The sequence below is a fragment of the Mytilus edulis genome, unplaced genomic scaffold (assembly GCF_963676685.1).
Source record: "Mytilus edulis unplaced genomic scaffold, xbMytEdul2.2 SCAFFOLD_188, whole genome shotgun sequence".
Lineage (NCBI taxonomy): Eukaryota > Metazoa > Mollusca > Bivalvia > Mytilida > Mytilidae > Mytilus > Mytilus edulis.
The window spans coordinates 6,936-20,876 of record NW_027267561.1 but is presented as its reverse complement, the minus strand read 5'-3'; the positions used below and the strand labels follow the sequence as shown (position 1 = coordinate 20,876).

At 30.6% G+C, this 13,941-nt stretch overlaps 1 long non-coding RNA gene across 2 annotated transcripts; it reads right to left on the bottom strand.

The window, feature by feature from the left end:
* Positions 1 to 373: 373 nt before the first annotated feature.
* On the bottom strand, positions 374 to 12,375 carry LOC139505640 (uncharacterized). Of its 2 annotated transcripts, none has more exons than XR_011659805.1 (4): positions 12,218 to 12,375; positions 6,661 to 6,807; positions 4,115 to 4,190; positions 374 to 521 (listed from the first exon to the last, which is right to left on the bottom strand). It is a non-coding gene; the product is annotated as an uncharacterized lncRNA (long non-coding RNA). The 2 variants fall into 2 exon arrangements; XR_011659804.1 differs by lacking the exon at positions 12,218 to 12,375 and adding an exon at positions 7,392 to 9,415.
* Positions 12,376 to 13,941: the final 1,566 nt, after the last annotated feature.

The following is a 13,941-nucleotide window of genomic DNA, read 5'->3' as shown; positions in this document are numbered from 1 at the left end:
CCAAGAATCAATACATTCTGATGAATATAAGCGGCAAAGTTATTATTATTATTTTGACTCAATTTTTATTGATATTTCTGCCATTTTTGCAAGAGTTATATCCCTTTTCAATGCAAATCTCTATAGGAATTTTATATGGTGATTTTTTTAGTCTTCCTCCAGTAAGATTTTATGGGACTTTTTTCTGTGTATATTTGGGGTATAATGCTAAAGATTAAACCTTAAAAATCTTCTGTTGCAATTACTTTCAGGTTAGGGTCAAATTTATGCTAGATTGACTGGACTAAATAAGCCTTTTTTTTTAGTTATGTGTATATGCACCCCATAATGTGGTTATAGATATTTGTTATTTAAGCTTCCTATAATGAATAAATTTTACAAGATATATTTGTTTATATGGCAGAGATAATAATGACAGCCAAAATTTGGTGGTCATATACAAAAGAAATATTAAGTGCATTTCAAATATTAAATTCTTGCATATCTGTATCTTTCCTCTATCAATTTTCTTCTTAAATGACCTGAAAATAAAATCATTGTTTCATGGCTATTATAACATTTTTAATAAATAAAATGCAAAACAACCTGTTAGTGCTAAAATTGAGTTTTTCAATTTGAATTATCAATCTATTTTAAGGTCAAGGAACAGTAAATGGGCTATAACACCACTGTCCCAGATTAGGGGAGGGATTGGATCCCGCTAACATGTTTAACCCCTCCACATTCTCTATGTATGTGCCTGTCCTAAGTCAGGAACCTGTAATTCAGTGGTTTTCATTTGTTTATGTGTTACATATTTGTTTTTTGTACATTTTTTGTACATAAATTAGGCCGTTAGTTTTCTCATTTGAATTGTTTTACATTGTCATTTTGGGGCCTTTTATAGCTGATTATGTGGTATGTGCTTTGGTCATTGTTGAAGGCCATACACTGACCTGTAGTTGTTAATTTCTGTGTCATTTTGGTCTCTTGTGGAAAGTTGTTTCATTGGCAATCATTATAACCACATCTTCTTTTTTATAAGTTGCAGATTTTGATTGTACAAACAAAGTCGGTGACCTTATACTTATTTTGCAACATCAAAACGGAAATTTATGTATCAACGACATATAGTTTAAAAAAAAAATCTATGGAGAAGAATCAGAGATTTGATGAATTTTAAGCCAGATTTTGGAAGGTTTTTGCCGATTTTAAGGGCTTTCTATACCAATGTTCACTCATTTTGAAAGATTTCAATCAGTAATATTTCTAATGATAAATAAGATAAATGCATTACTTGTTAGGTTTTCACAAGTTCATAGAGCCAGAGTTGTATATATGCAAAATTTTACTGAAATCTGTGACATAGCCCATTTACTGTAACTTGACCTTAATAAAGATCACATCTCCCCTCTGACTATAGAATCCATCTGCAATAGATAGTTATATTTGCAAAAACTTATCTATAAAGAGTATATAAAAATAATGTTAGCTACAGATAGTAAAATGTAAAAATCAGAATGAAAATGGGGATTTTTTTTAAAGAGACAACAACCCGACCAAAGAGCAGAAAGCAGCCAAAGGCCACCAATGGGTCTTCAATACAACAAGAAAATCCCGCGCCCTGAAGTGTGCTTTTAATAGCTGTCCCTAAACAAAAATATGTACTAGTTCAGTGAGGATGGACGTCATACTAAACTCTACATTTGTTTTCGTTTCAATAATGAAATTTCATGTCATATCCAGAATGAGCAGGTAGGCATTTCAATGTGTGGTTTATCATTAACATCTACATCATTAGGTCTCTGGTGGAGAATTGTCTCATTGGCAAACTTAACAACACATCTTTTCTTTTTTATACGTTTGTATGTAACATACACATAGAACAAGGGTAAAACCTATATTGGAGTAATATAGACTATATCACAGGATTTTTTTGTGTTTATCAACTTGAAATAGATATTTTTTTATATTAAAACATTAAGGGCTGCTCCAGAAAATACTTTATCCCCCAAGAAAACATTAAGGGCAGTTCCAGAAAATACTATGTTCCCCCAGGGAAGGTAATTCATTTTTTTTTTATGTGGGTGGTTGTATTATGCATTATACTTTCATATATTAAAATAAAAACTTTAATATGTATGAGATATCATTACATTCTAGATTATATTACAATTTCAAAATATATGTGATAATTAAAATTTTATGCTTTAACAAAATTAAAAACAAAGGTCAAATGTTAAAAATAGTGTTGTCTCGTACCAGTAGTAATCTAAAAAATCTGTAAAATTTCACAAATATTTTTTGATTGCTGTAGTTAATTTAGTATAATACGAAAAAAATATTTTGTTTTATTTTGTGAACAAGAATATTGTCAACGTAAGAAAACTTTCTTTTAAAAGGGATAACAGATATTATATGCGATGCAACAAAAACACACCAGACCACAAGATATTTTTTACTTTGATTGATATTTAAATTCATGGTTTCCCTATACCTATGAAATCAACAAAGAAACTAAAAAAATGTGAGGTTGTCAGGTGTTACGGGCCTGTCTTGCATAAGTTAGTGATTCACATAAACACATTACCTAATTCTGTCCCAAACATAGAGAAACATTTAATAGTTTCAGGTTTCATAAATTTTGACACCAGAAACTAGACCATTTTTTATATTTAAATTTTCTCTACATCTATACAGGTGTCATATGTGAAGCAGGATCTGCCTACCCTTCTAGATCACCTCCAGTTTGTAATAGGGTCCGTCTTTAGTGTAACATGTTTTATACACTATTGGTTGTCTGTTGGTCTTTTAAAATTTTTCTTTGGTACCTTTCGCTTCTCTTTTATTATAGCTTTTGTTATAATAAGGGGGCTAGCGGGTCTAAATCACTTTTTTTTAAATATAGGAAATTGCTTTTCTTTTCTATAAATAAACTTTATCCTATTCTTAAAAGAAAAATTAAACAAAAATATGGGGTCACCGTTCATTTAAGCTCACAATCTTCATTTGAAAGAAGAACGTATTTCTGTTAAAGTACTTTTTTTCTGTTGAACTAATAGAAAAAAAGGTAAAATAAAAATAAAAAAAGAACTAAATTACAGAAATTGCTTAAATTTTTCAATAAATTAGTTTAAGTACAGTTCATTTGAAAACAATAATAAAAAAATATAGGTCACCGGTGGATGAGTTAAAAAAGTTATTTCAATTTTTATTCAAAAAATGGCATTTTTTACACCAAAGGATGATAGTTTGGAGCATTTTCAATGATATAAACATTCTACTCTGGGGCCAAAACGATTTTTTATTTTGGTTGATTTTTGAACCATATCATAAAGTAACACTAATAGTGTAATAAATAAAATTTGAAATGAAAAAGCAAATGTTTCAATTTTTGCTGATTTTTTTCTTAAGCCTCCTTAAGGTGGTACCCAACACTTTCACTAAAATTAATTTGGCTCGTTTAATTTTCATAAAATTTTGACAATGTATTTACTTTGACCCTTTAACAAAAACATAAAAATTTCAAAAATTTTGAACCAACCGTTTTGTTAGAAAAATTACACTGGTTATATAGCAGTTTGACAAACACTAATTTTGATCATTGAGAATCTTAATATTCCCTTTACAACACAACGTAATTAAAACGTTTAGCTGACCTTACAGAGTTATCTCCCTGTAGTGTTAGGTATCACCTTAAGGGGAAAATGCAATAAAAAAACAAAAACAAATGGTTAAAATCTATTTTTAAGTTCAATATCTCCTAAATACTTCTGCAATTTTCATAATTTCTCTATCTATAGCATTTTTAAGACAATAAAAAAAACTTGAATTTGCCCTTCTGTACTATTTACAACCATGCATGGCAATTATGATGGTTAGCATGTCAGGTCCTGGGACTAGATACCCTAATGATGGTTGTGGACAAGCTTGGTTATATTTGGCTCAGTAGTTTCAGATAAGATTTTTGTAAAAATTAACAGACAATTACGACGGACTTCAAGTGATGAGAAATACTCACTTGACCCTTTGGGTCAGATGAGCTAAAAATGGCACGAATTGATACATCTATCAGCCAACACAAATAGCCAATGAAAACATTTGTATGAATTAAACACGTTACTATAGATATTACCATTTGAAGAAAATCCAAGCAACACTGCCAGTCTTTAATGCATGTTTTGCTTGTCTAAATTACTATAACCATTCACCTAAAAATAACAAAGAAACAATAACATGATAGCAAATTAATTAAAGTTGATAAAGAAAGAGAAAAATAAAAAGTAATAAATGTGTATTTTTTTTAATTAATTCAGTCAGTTTCCAATGGGAAAATCTATGCAAGAATGTAAGCCAAAGGGGAGATTTTTTGTTACATATTGTTAATATTTCTTGGTTAAGTGCTCACAAGTTATCTCAAATTAAAATATTTAATATGTGCCTGTCCCAAATCTGGAACCAGGAGCCTGAAATTGAGTGGTTGGTTTCCATTAAAATTGTTTTCAATTTATTTGGTCCTAAATCTAGCCATTATTTTTTCTGATTTGGTCTTTTATACTCATGGTTGAAGGCATTACTTATTGTCCCTTCTACCCAAATCAATTGTGACTAGTTGTCACATTTGTAATCATACCACATCTCCATCTTTTAAAACCTGTTTAGAAGCTCCTGTACATGTATGAAGTCTGCCTCATATGAAAAAAAGAACAAATATGAGTACAAATGTATATATGTTATTTTCCGAGCACAGAAATTTAGAAATGATCCAGGTAAAATTATTGATCCTTTAAATAAACCTATTTGAAACGGTTACCAAATCAACACTGTAATTAGGTCTTTAAATTTTGTTTTTATTGGTATAATATTGATTTGTTATTATTTTATTAAAATCGAACTTAATATTATAGTTATATACATATGCACATTTATAGATCTTACAATCTGTCAATACCTGTATCTTGGCATTGCACAAGTTCATGTTTTTTCTCTGAATTACTTTATGACACCTGTTTACTAAATCCATTAGATGGTGCATGTGTATTGAATGACAAATCAGTCTTAGATGCATGATTCTTTTTATAAGTTGTTATTGGCTTTGAACTAGCTGTCAGTAACTGTGAATATTTGTTTTTCACTCATTTTTTTGTACATTAATTAATTAGGCTGGTTTTTTTCTATTTTTATGTTGGGATGTACCAGTACCTATCCATGTCAATTTTCTGTTTTTTGTTAGATGTATTTCTATTTGTATCCTTGAGCTGAGTTAAAAAAAAATTCAACTGATTTTCATAGTTTGTTATTATGTTGTATTGTTACACCACTTTTCCAGGTTAGGGGAAGGGTTAGTGCCTTCAAACTAGTTTAACCCTTCACAATCGTATGTGCCTGTCACAAGTCAGGAACCTGTAGTGGATTTTTGTTGCTGTGACTGTGTTACATATCATTTTTTACATAAATTAAGCCATTATTTTTCTCGTTTGAATTGTTTTACATTTTTTGTTTTGAGGCTTTTTATAGCTGACTATGTGGTGTTGGTTTTGTTCTTTGTTGAAGGCTTACAGTGACATATAGTGGTTAATTCTGTGTCATTTAAAGCCCAACAATATTTTAAAAATTTTGCTTAATATCTTTATTTTAAATTATTTAAATAATTTCTGTACAGTTGTAAGACATAATAGTGTCCATGTGGACAATTTTTCATAGAATTTTGGTATTTAATAATGTCCATTGCCATGAAATATTGTCCCTCAACTGGACAGAATTTTACTGCAAAAGTTATGAAAAAGTGTTCCCCTACAGGACAAGTTGTCATAGTAGTCACTATTAAATTGTGTCCTCCAAGGGAAGTAATACAAAGGCCATTAAAAAGTTTTATTACACTTGAATATTAATAAAAATCTGAAGGATTGATTAGAAATTGATTAATATACATATGTAAACAAAATTAAGGATGGAAGTAAATAGAGAGAAATTAAAGTTTTAAGAAATACCCAGCTAATGATAAGAACAAAAAGGAAGAAGAGTGTAAAGTATAAAATCAAATGTGAAGAACTATACTATATTTATTATGAGAAGAAGGCAATAGAAAATATAGAATTTTGGTATTAAACACTGTCCATTGCCATGGAATGTTGTCCCCTATGTATACAGCATTTTACAGCAACAGTTATGAAATATGTTCCCCTACAGGACAATTTTTTGTAGTAATTTTTATTTAATTGTGTCCTTCAAGGAAAATAATACTGAACAGCATCTGTCACTTTTTTATTTCAATTTAAATCATCACACATGTATATATATATTAAAAGTATAAATAGGAAGATAAGGAAGATATGAGTGTCAATGAGACAACTCTCTGTCAAGGTAACACTGTATTAAAGTTAAAATATGTCCAGTAATAACAAGGCAATGGACATCATTTAATATTTTGATCATTTTAAAAAAATGTCCTGATGGATATAATGTCCTGAAAAAAAGTGTCCACCTGTACAGAATTATAGTATTAAATAATGTTCATGTTCATAGACACTTTTTCATACCCAAGGACATATTTTCATGGGAAATTGTGTCCAGGACACATCTAAATAAGTAAATATTGTCCATGTATTTACTATGAAATAATGTCCTCTGGACATCATTTCATAGGGGACATTATTAAATCCTACACAGTATGTGGTTTACCCTAAAATATCTTCTCATATGTGAACTGTTGGTGTCCTATTGTTATTCTTTGTCAAATTAATCATACAGTGTCATGAAGGTATACCACTGCCGGATGGTATAGTATCTTGCTCTTTACTTCATCAAAAACTTTAAGGGCATCTGTACCTAAAAAATAAACATTCATTCATGTATGTGAATAGTTATCTAACTTTCAATAGTTAAGAGGGATTTTTTTCCCAAACCATTAAAATATTATCTTTGAAAAAAGCAGTACTAGTACACAATGTACTACTGGAATTTATTCAAGAAATAAATAAGAAACATTCAGAAACAATCTGTCAACATCTTATTGTGTTTATACATATATCTCAACTTGTTCGATTTGCTCCTGTATGTATTGTAACAATATATTTGATTTTAATGAAGAAAAAAAATTAATCTCTGAATTATTGAAAATTATTACAAAGTTCTTCATATCACAAACAAGTCAAAACATTTACAAAATGTTATCATCGTACAAGAACATCATTCGTAATTAAAGATCAACATGTAGACATCTTATACTTTCAGGTATTTCACATCCAATATTTTATGGCAATATTCTATACAAAGCACTGAACTTGAACAAGGAGGATCTGAATTAAGGTCATTTCCTGAAAATATGGAAGCAAGCTAGAGTCCAGATGTAGGTTTTGTTTCCTGTTTGATTTTTTTTATGACCTGAACACCTTTCTTTAATTTCCTTTTACCTCTTTCATATGTAACATGGGCATAAGGTCTGCCTCTTTTCCTAACAAAGGCATTTTATCTAAAAAAAAAAAAAGACATAAATTCATCATGCTTTATAGACAGTCCTCAGTAGGGAAAAAAGCTATTGAAAATAACATGTAGCAATATTTTTTTTGCAATTCTGGGTCTTGATAATTTATGCATAGCACACCATGAATTAATTGGCCCACAGTGACACAGTCACATCGAACGTTTATAAAGATAAAACATGGTCCATTGAATTGGAAATGTGCAAATTAAAAGCGGATGCTTATAAAACACTAATAAAATGACAGATTATAATGAATATATAATACATACTTGTAATTAATGAACAAGAGGCTCTCAACTGTAATTTTTTGCTTAAATCTTCATCAATTATTATTTTTGCTTTTCAAATTAAAAATGCATTTTACCCCTTAGTTTCCTTTTAGCCATAGGGCTGTTTTTTATATGCTAGGAAATAGAATACAAAATGTATACTAGATACTCTAAAGCTCATTCAGCCTAAGTTTGGCGGATTTTAATTCAGCAATTTCAAAGGAGAAGATTTTTTAATATTTAAGAGAACAAATTGTAAATAATAAAATTGAGAATGGAATTTAAAAGGCAATTACTCCTTAAGGGTAAATTGAACATTTAGTTCAGAAGACTTATTTGCAGATCTTACTTTGCTTAACATTTTTGCTGTTTACAGTTTAATATCTTTATCTATAATAATATTCAAGATAATAATTGAAAACTGCAAATTTTCCTTAAATGATCAATTCAGGGGCAATAACCTAAAAATCTGTTACCCTGATGATAATTTCAGGGCGGGTAGACCTTAACCTAATGAATTATACTTTAACTCCTTCTCTGATTTTCTCTAAATGCTTTAGTTTGTGAAATAATTAATTAGCCAAAAACTGCATTCTACCCTATATTCAATTTTAGCCATGGTGGCCATGTTTTTTTTCAGGAAAACAGAATATAAAACATAAACTTTATTGGAGATACCCTAATTATAATTCACCTCAAGTTAGGTTGAAATTTGTTCAGTAATTTCAGAGGAATATTAAGATTATTTAAAGTTAGCAAACTTATTCTAAAAGAATTGGTATTAATGTTGATTTTGTTATCAGTAAACTAAAAGCAAACTAAATATTATTGTTATATATAATATACATATATGCACATTCATGGATCTACAATCTGTTGATACCTTATCTTAGCATTGCACAAGGTCATGTTTTTCTCTGACTGTTTATGACATCTTTACACTAAATCCATGTGATGTTGGATGTGTAATGATTGATAATTTAGTCACTGTCTTAGATGCATGATTTTTTTTATTAATTGTTAATGGCTTTGAACTAGCTGTCAGTAACTGTGAGTACTCTCAGATCTGTACTTATGGTCTTTTTGTTGTTGGGATGTATAAGTGCCCAGCCACTTTCACTCTGTTTTTGTTAGATATATTTCTATTTGTATCCATCTGATGAGTTAAGCCTTTTTCAACTGATTTTTATAGTTCGTTTCAATGTTGTACTATTACACCACTGTCCTATGTTAGGGAGGGTTGGGATCTCGCTAACATGTTTAACCCTGTCACATCATGTATGTATGTGCCTGTCCCAAGTCAGGAGCCTGCAATTCAGTGGTTCTTGTTTGTTGCTGTGTTACATATTTTTTTTTCGTTCATTTACTTGTAAATTAATAAGGCCGTTAGTTTTCTTGTTAGAATTGTTTTACATTTGACATTTCTGGGCCTTTTAAAGCTGACTATGCAGTATGGAATTGCTCATTGTTGAAGGCTTTATGGTGACCTATAGTTGTTTATTTCTGTGTCATTTGATCTTTTGTGAAGAGTTGTCACATTGGAAATTACACCACATCTTTAATTTTATATGATGAACAAATTGTGCAAAATTGTCTTTAAAGGGCAATAACTCCTTAAGTGGTCAATTGACAATTTTGGTCTTTTAACTTTGCTAAACATTTTTGCTGTTTACAGTCTTCATCTATAATAATATTCAAGAAAATAACCAAAAACAGCAATTTTTCCAAAATTTACTATATACATGTACATGTACGTAGTGGCAGCAACACAACAATTGGTTGTTCCATTCATCTGAAAATTTCAGGGTTGATAAATCTTGACCTAATGAACAATTAAATTTTGATAACATATTTGCTCTAAACGCTTCAGTTTTTGAAACATAAGACAAAAACTGCATTTTTACCTATGTTCTACAGTGGTGGGGCCAGCCATTTTAAAAAGGGCGGGGGGGGGGGGGGTTGTTCCAAACCCCGGATAAAAGGGGGGGGGGGGGGGTTCCAGCTATATGTCCCCATTCAAATGCATTGATCGGCCAAAAAAAAGGAGGGGTTCCAACCTTGGAACCCCCCCCCCCCCGGATCCGCCAATGTTCTATTTTATTTTTAGCCATGGTGGCCATGGTTTTTTTTACAAAACAAAAAATTAAACACTTAGGATCATTTAGAATAAGTTTGCCTGCAACTTGTTCAGTAGTTTCAAAGAAGAAGATTTTTGAAAGCTAACAAACATAATGAACAAACTGTGTAAAATGGCTTTTAGTTTTCTCGTTTGAATTATATTGTCTTATCGGGGCCTTTTATAGCTGACTATGCAGTATGGGCTTTGCTCATTGTTGAAGGCAGTACGGTGACCTATAGTTGTTAATGTTTGTGTCATTTTGGTCTTTTGTGGATAGTTGTCTCATTGGCAATCATACCACATCTTCTTTTTTATATTTAAAGGCCAATAATTCCTTAAGGGATAAATTCACAATTTTGGTCATATTGACTTATTTGTAGATCTTACTTTGCTGAACATTTTTGCTGTGAACAGTTAATTGTTATCTATAATAATATTCAAGAAAATAACCAAAAACTGCAAATGTTCCCTAAAATTACTAATATAGTGGCAGCAACCCAACAATCAGTTGACGGGTTTGTCTGAAAATTTCAGGGCTGATAGATGTACAGCTAATAAACATTTTTACGCCATATCAGATTTGCTCTAAATGCTTTAATTTTCAGATATAATCCCAAAACTACATTTTACCCCTATGTTCTATACATGTATTTAGTTTTGGCACCCATGTTTTTTTAGGAAAGGTGAGCTTAAAAATGAGAGAGACTATTTAGTAACTGTCTGTTTTATGGTAATATTTTAAACCCATGATTCATAAGTAGCAAAACAAGATTTTGGAGGGCCACCTAAATGTACATTATGTACATTGTACAGTGATTTCCACTGTGAATAGGCTGGGACAATGTGACCTGATTGCCTGCGGACTATATATAACACAGCTTGCAGACTTCCTCTAGTAATGAAGTTCTGGTATTATATACTCAGTTGTGTAGCCTACATTTCGTAAATTACCCTTATTAACAATACAATCTTAAAAGGTATCATGAATATACATATCGTCGTGTCATATGTTTTCGTATGTCATATGTTTTCGTATCAACCACATTTCGTCGGTTTCGACTACATACGCGTACATTGTGGCATGTTTTTCTGTTTCTATATTTAGAACAACAACACCACTACAACTTGATATATTTAAAACATATTCAACGTCGCTTTTTAAAGACGTTAGAACAAATTAAATAAAACTGACCTATTTAGCCATTTTTATTTAATGTCAAAAATACGCATCACTAGAATAGTTGTGGAAAAAAATTCTGAAGGGTTAAAATAAAGTCCAGATATGTTTTTTGCAAGTCAGACACCGGATCTTCAAGACATATGACTGTCATGTGTTTTTTTGGCCGTTTTAATTACAAACCATCGAGTTAAAATTAGCAGGGTTCTTATATAAAATGGTTGTTCAAAATCCAACTATTCAATATTTCATTGACAATTTTTTTTTATACATCCTTGATACATGAAGATGAAAACAGTCTTAACTTTTTATATTTAATCATAAATTTTGAAAACTGCATTTTATTTTAGAAAAAATAATGTATTTTGTACAAACCAGGTGCCAATCTGAAAATTAATCAAAATCTAAAAATTTCATCACACGAAACACCAACCTTACACTATTTACTAGTAATTTTTAGTACTGAAAAGTATTTAATAACTTTTTTTATGATTCAAGCGATCACCAGAACCACGACTTTAGAAAAAAATTATTTCCGGATTTTGTAGTCATTTCCTGTCCGTGTACTGATCCAATTTTTATTTCATACGAAAACATATGACGCCGTTTTTTTGACATACAAAAATCGCAAAGTAATCGGAAACAGTAAAAAATCGTAGAAATCATTGACAAAAAAACTAGATACCTAAAATCAATCTACAGGACATGCTTTTTAAATCTGAGTAAACACCTAAATAAAAACTCAACAGTAAAAACCGTAAGCAGTGAAAATTGTTATTAGTACGAAAACACATTACACGATGATATGTACCAGTGGTGGATCCAGAGGGAGCGAGAGAGGGAGGGTTCAGGAGGTTGGAACCCCCCTTTTTTTGAAGATCAATGCATTTGAATTGGGGACGTATATTTGTACAATGCTTAAAATTGGTTAATTAATAATCATAAACTTCCTTCAACAACATGCATTACAGCTGACAGATCCAATGCCATACAATAAAACATAATCATGTCTCTCTCTACAATCTTAAGTTTAAGAGTACACCATTTCAAGGCATTTGTAAAGTCAGTAACGAGAATCATTACCAATTTCCGAAGGGCAGCCTATTGGTCCACAAAAAAAAATACACAGCTAACGGAATAAAAAAATTCTTGCACGTTGCTCTTTTTACCGATTTCACGAAACTATTTACCCACTATGCAGACTAAACAATCTCGATCATCAAGGTGTTATTTTCGACTGAATTCAAATTTATAGGGCTATAATTTACAACTATATTCACTATTTATCTGTTTCTCCCTGTCAATGATACTGCCATTATTGGTCTTCGTGATAATGGCGACAGCTTGCTCATATGGCCCAAGACCACAATTAATGACCCCGCTTTTCGTTGTTCACGAATATAGTTCCCTTTAATTTAAGTGTATTTCTTCTTAAATTTTTTTCTTTCCTTTTCTCAAACATTTCTTAGCTTTTATAAGGTGGAAATGAAAGAAGAGAGGTGAAATAATTTTTTAGATGTTTTATTTTAACTGATTTTGATATGGAAAGAGTGATTAGGTCAGGTGCAAAAAGGTGATATTTACAGTTTTCGGAACATCTCTTGACTTGTCCATAGGGGTATGGATGTGTATTGGCTAAATTTGTAAGTTGTAAACATGCAATGTTTCTGAAACTTGGACATATTTTTGGACTTGTACTGTACATTACACACACAAAAAATTTGGCAAAAAGAACAGTTCAATTTTTTTTTATGAGACAAAACGTTATAAAGAACTAATAGAGGAATTAATTGTGGTCTCGGGCCTAAGAGGTGCATTTCAGCAAATTTTGAATTTATATTTTGACAACTTCTCTGAATGATCTATTGGTATTGATTTGTCAAACTATAGGAGAAGAAATGATTTCCACTTTTATTTGATAGAAATTTGTAAAAAAAAGTCACTTTTCAGCCAATATGCCCAAAAAGTAGCTTTTTCACTTTTTTCAATATTTTTGCAAAATCAGCATCCTTAATTTTTCTCTGACAATTTTTTTCTGATATCTATTTGTGTTTGTGGTATTTATTTCATGTGCTTTACTCATTTGTGAACTCTGAACACAAAGAGAAGTGGATAAAAGCATAAAAAGAGTATAAAATGAGCTGTTTTAATAGTCTAGGTCTAGCGGTCCGTACGAAGCAAGTGAAATATGAAGTTCTATGCACTTTAAAATTGCATTTCTTTAAACAGATTGCACTGAATCTATATGAAAAGCACTTATTACTGGTTGTTTAAACTTGTCTGTTTCACAGAATACCTTTATTTTCTTCTGTTGGATGGCTGGTGGTTAAAATATTGGCATTTTAAGACTGAAATTCCATGCAGGTTTTAAACAGTAAATTGAAAAAACTTTGCATCAGACCATACTTTCTACATATACAATTAAAAGCAACAGTCTTGTTACATCCAGGCTTCAAATTTGATCATATCTCAGCAAGAATTTTGGCAAAAAGAAGCATATTTTCATCTCCAATATCATTTATATGCAATTAAATATGGAAATATAGGGAACGGCCAAAATTGACAACTTGTTATTTTAAGCTTGACATTGCTTAATACCATGTAAAACTCATGTGTTATGCTTTTTGAAACTTATATTTACATGAAAAGAACATTTATGATATGTTAAATGTTTTGTTTTAACTTAGAAACTTCAGAAAATTGTTGTAAGTGGAAAATATTACATTTCATATAAGGCCTCGCTTCATTTGAAAACCTCTATTTTTTGGCATAGGCACATATAAAATTAACTTTTGTCAAATTTTTATAAGTCTCATACATTAAGTATGCTATCATTAACTTTGAATATATAATATCTTATGCCTTGAGACATAAAAAAGTGCAATTTGGTGTTTCGGGGGATTTTTGAAGCGAA